This window comes from Hylobates moloch, unplaced genomic scaffold, assembly GCF_009828535.3.
Source record: "Hylobates moloch isolate HMO894 unplaced genomic scaffold, HMol_V3 SCAFFOLD_9, whole genome shotgun sequence".
In the NCBI taxonomy this organism is placed as follows: domain Eukaryota; kingdom Metazoa; phylum Chordata; class Mammalia; order Primates; family Hylobatidae; genus Hylobates; species Hylobates moloch.
This window is the reverse complement of record NW_026652284.1, coordinates 70,374,268-70,381,204: the sequence shown is the minus strand read 5'-3', so window position 1 is coordinate 70,381,204 and position 6,937 is coordinate 70,374,268. Positions and strand designations below refer to the sequence as shown.

The 6,937-nt window shown below is 36.5% G+C and overlaps 1 protein-coding gene across 1 annotated transcript in view; it reads right to left on the bottom strand.

The window, feature by feature from the left end:
- Positions 1-2,291: 2,291 nt before the first annotated feature.
- DECR1 (2,4-dienoyl-CoA reductase 1) overlaps positions 2,292-6,937 on the bottom strand; it is a 239,319-nt gene continuing 234,673 nt past the window's right edge. Inside the window, exon 14 of the transcript XR_004370965.2 lies at positions 2,292-2,382. The gene's annotated coding sequence lies outside the window, so the exon portion shown is untranslated. The remainder of the gene's footprint in view (positions 2,383-6,937) is intronic.

Genomic DNA, 6,937 nt, shown 5'->3' with positions numbered 1-6,937 from the left:
GAGAATGGGAGGCCAGAGAAGTATGGGGAAAATACAAATAGAACTATGCCGTAAAAGAAAAAAAAGCACCAACTTGTCTCGAACATTTTTTTAATGCTATGTTTTATGCCCAATTCAAACTCAGAATGGGAGCAGCTGACCAGCTACATTTTTTTTCCATTTCTGGTTTTTATTTTTTCTGAAACTAAGAACTTTGTTTTTTCAGTTTTAAATATCACTTATTTTGAAATTCAATATTTCCTAGAAGAGTTATCAGGACTTTTTTTCTGATTGGAAATTAGTTAGCTAGTCTATGTAGATAGCTAGGAAAAAATAAATGGTTTTCATTTAAGCCATTTTTTCCTTCAGTAATCTTCTTACCTGAACTAAGACTAAACTTATGAACTTTTAAGTTCAAAAGAGACCCATTTCAAAATATTAGGAGTTGGTGAAAGAGGCATGAACAATGGAAGTCAGTTTTCAATGGGTAAATGCTGTAAGAAGAAATTGGCTATAGCTTCCTCCAAGCTGGAAAAAGAAAAGAGAACCTACAGGAAAAAGTTTGCTGCTCTTAAATTAAAAAAGAAAAAAATCAATGACATCTTTCTGAAGTAAAGTTAAAATAGGACCAAATGAAAGACTATGTGCTTTACAGTTAAATCTGGCTTTGGTATAGTAAGGAGGTATTGGGAACAAGAACCCAGCCTCCTGCTAGGCTCTTTTCTTTCAAACACTGATACTGCCTTTAAACTAAAAACGTAGCAAATACCGTGACTGTACTAAATCTAAATACTCTACCTCTCTATATAAAGCTCATAGTTGTACTAATTGTTCTAGCAGTCACTTCATACTATTCATTCATATTGAACTAAAACCTCCTAAGAATTTTTCACATCAACCTCAACAAAGACTGTTTGTCTCGATTCTGTATTTAATCAAGTGACTTTTGAATCTGAATTTCAAAATATGCATTTTCTTTATGAGTTTTATCTCTTTCATTTTGGCACACACCTTTCAAATGTTTTTTGAATTCTTATGTTGTCAAAGACATACCAGTTATGTTCATAGCTTTCTGGTTCCTAGAAATGTAATTACCAAGCCATATTTTTTCCCTCATTCATTTTAAAATTGAGTTTCTGCTGAATGTCAAACTCTTTGCTAGATGTCAGGGGTACAGAGAGAAATCAAATAGCCTCTGCCCTTAAGAGCCCCACAATCTTGTTGGGGAAACGGGAGAAAATAGATATTTTGCAAACATTGTGACAAATGCAATAACAGAGATAGGCTCAGTTGAATTAAAAGGGTGATGTCTTGTGAGAGTGTGAAGACAGGGAAGTTGGAGGATGGTGTAGGGGGCAGAAGAGGCCTTACTACATGAGAGTAGGCTTCCTGGGAAAGGCAGTGCTTTCTCTTGTTTTCCTATTAATCAAGGGTATTGATCTGATTACAGGGTCCTGCAGACAAATGCGGAGGAACTCTAAATCAGTGATTCTCGAAATGTGGTCCCCAGACATCAGCATTAGCACCATCTGGAGATGTGTAGAAATGCACATTCTTGGGCCTCATCCCAGACATGCTGAATCTAAAACTCTGGAGTAGGATGCAGAAATCTGTGTTTCAACATGCCCCCCTAGGTGACTCTGCCACCCACTCAAGTCTGAGCACTGCTGCTGTAAATGCCAATCCTTTAATTAGTATCTCATAGGTGGCCAGTCACTCTTATGGTAGCAAGGGAGAAGTGGAGACACCTGAAGATGAAGTCAAAGGCTCTGCTTGGGAATACCAGCTCAGCCACTCACTAGTCTGTTTGGAGCAAATTACTTAACCTTACCGTTCAGACTACTGATTGATCACATCTTCCTCAGATTACTATAAAAATAAAATGAAAATATGTGTTTGTAAGTACCTAGCCCATTACCTAGAGTAGGCACCTTTTGTTTGTTTCACAACAGACTAATGAGTTTACCTATGTTGATACTATGAAAAAGCCATAGAAGAGTCTGAAGAATATAGAAATATGTAAATGTTTTCCTCTGGATAAGTAGACATGAGAGTTATCTTCAACATTTGGAAAGCAGTACTTTAATCCATCTTAAGATGGATTTTCACTCATCAATCTAAAGGGAAATAATTGATAAAAGGAAGATTCAATTCAGTAGAGCAAGAAATAGTCTAACAATGGAAAAGACCAGGGCAGAGGGGTGGAGAGTCACTGCAGTTTTCTAGATAAGAAGACATTTTTACTTTGGTGGGAGAAACCACCATATACCTTCCCAAGCAAGCATCAGTATCTAATTCTGTATGATTATTACCTTTAGCAGGTTATTCTGCATGGTTTCTGAAGATTCCCAAATATTTCACAACAAGAGGCAATGGCTTTCCAACTGAAGATGCTTCTGCACTCTGCAAATAAGAGAATTTTTACAAATGAGCCATCACATCCATATTGTCTATATGTCACAAATATAAATACTTTCTGTATATCCTGAAAATCTTCATGACCCACTTTATTTGTGACATCCTACTAGCTAATGCTCCAAGTTTACACAATTGTACTTTGTGTCCCATTCTCTTCTGGGTTTATAAAAGAGGAAATAAATGTGTAACTATACTAACCTTATTAAAATTTATTTACTTACCTATTTTATGTCTTAGATATTGAAACATGCATCATTTTAAGATTATATGTTTTCTGTTAATATTCTTTTGCATGATGTAGTCTTTACTCTTTGCTAAAATGAGGTAAATGTATTTTTTTAAAAATCTGAGAAAGGCCTGGGATCTATAAAAAGGGGACATTTCCAATGAGATTAAATTTTAATGTTCATAAAACTACATCAAAGCAATTAAAAAAGAGTGAGTTAAATATAGCTTTCCCCTGACAGAGATGCTGCCCTTAGTAGGACACATTGCTATATTCTGTAACCAAATACACTGCCCCAGTTTACTTTAATTCTAGCTAAATCTGTATACCCTCCAGAGTGGTATCCTTGAGAAGTTAAGTGCCATGGTTATTTAAATCAGTGATAGTGTCAATAGCAATAATGGGGCTTGCCAGGTGCAAGTGATTGGCAGATCTGCATATCAGATTCAAGCAGACTATACACACTGACCATATAGGCCACACTCAGGAAAACATTGTGATAGCAAATATTGTAAGGGCCTCTGATCAGAGGCCATCTCTTCTAACAATTACTGTGCTAGCACAAGGCATGCTCCCAAAGTTAAACAACGGTACTAAAATTACGATGGAGCTATTTGCTATGTTAGGTGAGTTTCTTAAGAGCAAGAACCTTGATTTACCCATTTCTATATCCCCTAGAACTTGGCAAACACTGAATGTTTAATGAGTTATTAACAAATAAATAAATGAGTTAATTTGTAAGAGTTGACATCTCCAGATTGCCATTTTCTCCCTTTGATACAGTGCTTTTCATGTGGACTCCCTCTGTTTTAAAATAACCGCCAGGGGTTGCTGTTTTATATTTTTTAACTTGCAATGTCTTTAGCATACTTTTTAAAAAACCCTACCACGCTTCTGCAAATTGTATTTTTCAAAGAAGTCCACGATAATATATACCATGTCACATAATCTTACAGGTGACATTGACTTTCCTGTCGTCGAGCAGTGAGGTCTATTCCCCCCCTTTGAACCTGAATAGACTTGCCTTAACCATTGGAGTATGGTGGAAGCAACACTGAGTCACTAGATCATAAAAATACCTTGTTCTACTAGTAGGCTCGCTCTTGACACCCGGCCACCATGCTATGAGAAAGCCAAGCAGCCATATGGAAAAGCCCCTTGTAGGCATTCTAGCCAAAAGCCTCAGATGAGGCCCTAGCCAATAGTCAGCATTAACAGCCAGATATGTGAGCAAGGAGTCCTCTGATGATTCCAGCCCTCAGCCTTGAAGTCTTCTTGGTCTTCAAGCCACTCCAGCTGATGAAGCAAGGAACAGAGACAAACTGTCCCTACTAAGCCTAGCCCAAATTGCAGATTCATAAAAATGATAAATGATTGTTCTTTTTTCACATCACTATAATGGAGATGATTTGTTGCAAAGCAATAGATAACTGGAACACATACATACCAATAAGTGGCTAATAACTGTACAGTTCAGTCATCACTAAATGAGCACACCTGTGTAATCATCATCTAGTTCCAGAAATAAAGCATTACTAGTATCCCAGAAGCCCGTCCAGATCTCTTCCTGTTGTAACCCCCCAAAAGGTAACCATTATCCTGATTTCTAATACCAGAGATTAGTTTGGAATATTTTGAATTCTATATTAATGGACTCACACAATAGGTACTCTTTTGTGACCAATTTCTTTATCTCAATATTATGTTTGTGTACGTAACCCATATTGTTGCAAAATCTGTAGTTTATTCAATTTAATTGCTATGTACTATTGTATGAACATACAATACTTTCTCTGTTCTACTGTTGATGAATATCTGGGATTCTGACAAATGATACTACTGTTAGTATTCTTGTGCATGTCTTTGGTGTACATATTCATTGTATATTTGGGGGTGTTATGCCTAGGAGTGGAAATTCTGATTCATAAAATACACAAATGTTTGTTTTTTACTGATAATACCAAACTATTTTCCAAAGTAACTGCACCAATTTACACTCCCATCAACAATGTATAATGTTCTTCCCCAGCACTTTGTAATTTGAGTCATTCTGCTGGACAATATTAATGTGCATTTTCTTGATGTCTAATGAAGTTGAGCCCTTTTTATGTTTGTTAGCTATGTGTGTATTTTCTTTTGTAAACTGCTTGTTCAAGTCTTTCGCCAATTTTTATATTGGGTGATCTTGTCGTTTTCTTATATGCTTAAGAATTCATTATATATTCTAAAAGAGACTTGTCAACTGCCAACTCCTCTCAAAGACTATTAAATTAACCTAATGATCAAGCAAAACCAAATTTCTTAACCTACTATTGTGATGAAAAGCATCAGTTTGACACTCCTCAGTCTCAGAAAAGGGAAGACAAGAGTGGATATCCATGGAATTTTTTAAAATCTGAAATCAAATGATTTATGAATCTTTCAATACAAACATCTGATTGGGACTGGGAAAAATTCATAATAAATTAGTATAGGATTGAGGGACAACAAGGCAAGGGTCATAAAGTGAGTCTTCATAAACGAACAGTTGTTTTATGAGATTTTCCACTAAGTAAGCAAACTATTGTCCTGAGAAGGGGGCTGTTTTTCTAGATAAGCAATCTACTCTTTGGACAAATTAGTTTTCATGAATTTCCTGAAGCAAGTAGTGAAGTTATGTATTGTTTTCAGTCTTATCTTTCTTGGCAAAACTTTCCAGAACAAATTGTAAGTGGTCTGTTTCCAGTCCTGAGAACTAAGCCCTGTAGATGCAGGTGGTCCCAGTTGTCAGATCCTACAGACATTTTGCAAATATTGTCACTCCTTTGTTGCTTGTCTTTAGAGTGATCATCCTGATTTGCGTAGGACTCTTCCAGTTTTAGCACTAAAAATTTATGTTGCAAGAAAGCCCTTAGTCCTGGGCAAACTGGGATGGTTGGCCACCCCACTTGCTTTGTTTCTCTTAAATGTAGCTTTTGACAGACAGAATTTCTTAAATTTAATGTAGTGCAGCTTAACAGATTTCCTTAGGATTAGTGCTTTTCAGAGTCCTGTTAAGAAATCTCCTAGACAAGTCTTTACATATAGCCTAGATTTAATAAACATATAATGTAAACTTTTATAAGAGTTTCATAGTTCAGATGGATTTCCTATTATTAAAATTCTTTGTATATATTAATTTTGAAAATGGTTCTTCAATGGTTTTAGGTCTAACATTTAAGTCTTTAATCCATCTTGAATTAATTTTTGTATAAGGTGTAAGGAAGGGATCCAGTTTCAGCTTTCTACATATGGCTAGCCAGTTTTCCCAGCACCATTTATTAAATAGGGAATCCTTTCCCCATTTCTTGTTTTTGTCAGGTTTGTCAAAAATCAAATAGTTGTAGCTATGCGGCGTCATTTCTGAGGGCTCTGTTCTGTTCCATTGATCTATGTCTCTGTTGTGGTACCAGTACCATGCTGTTTTGGTTACTGTAGCCTTGTAGTACAGTTTAAAGTCAGGTAGCGTGATGCCTCCAGCTTTGTTCTTTTGGCTTAGGATTGACTTGGCAATGCGGGCTCTTTTTTGGTTCCATATGAACTTTAAAGTAGTTTTTTCCAATTCTGTGAAGAAAGTCATTGGTAGCTTGATGGGGATGGCATTGAATCTATAAATTACTTTGGGCAGTATGGCCATTTTCACGATATTGATTCTTCCAACCCATGAGCATGGAATGTTCTTCCATTTGTTTGTATCCTCTTTGATTTCATTGAGCAGTGGTTTGTAGTTCTCCTTGAAGAGGTCCTTCACATCCCTTGTAGGTTGGATTCCTAGGTATTTTATTCTCTTTGAAGCAATTGTGAATGGGAGTTCGCTCATGATTTGGCTCTCTGTTTGTCTGTTATTGGTGTACAAGAATGCTTGTGATTTTTGTACATTAATTTTGTATCCTGAGACTTTGCTGAAGTTGCTAATCAGCTTAAGGAGATTTTGGGCTGAGACAATGGGATTTTCTAGATATACAATCATGTCATCTGCAAACAGGGACAGTTTGACTTCCTCTTTTCCTAATTGAATACCCTTTATTTCCTTCTCCTGCCTGATTGCTCTGGCCAGAACTTCCAGCACTATGTTAAAATCCTACAAGAAAACCTAGGCAATACCATTCAGGACATAGGCGTGGGCAAGGACTTCATGTCTAAAACACCAAAAGCAATGGCAACAAAAGCCAAAATTGACAAATGGGATCTCATTAAACTAAAGAGCTTCTGCACAGCAAAAGAAACTATCATCAGAGTGAACAGGCAACCTACAGAATGGGAGAAAATTTTTGCAACCTACTCATCTGACAAAGG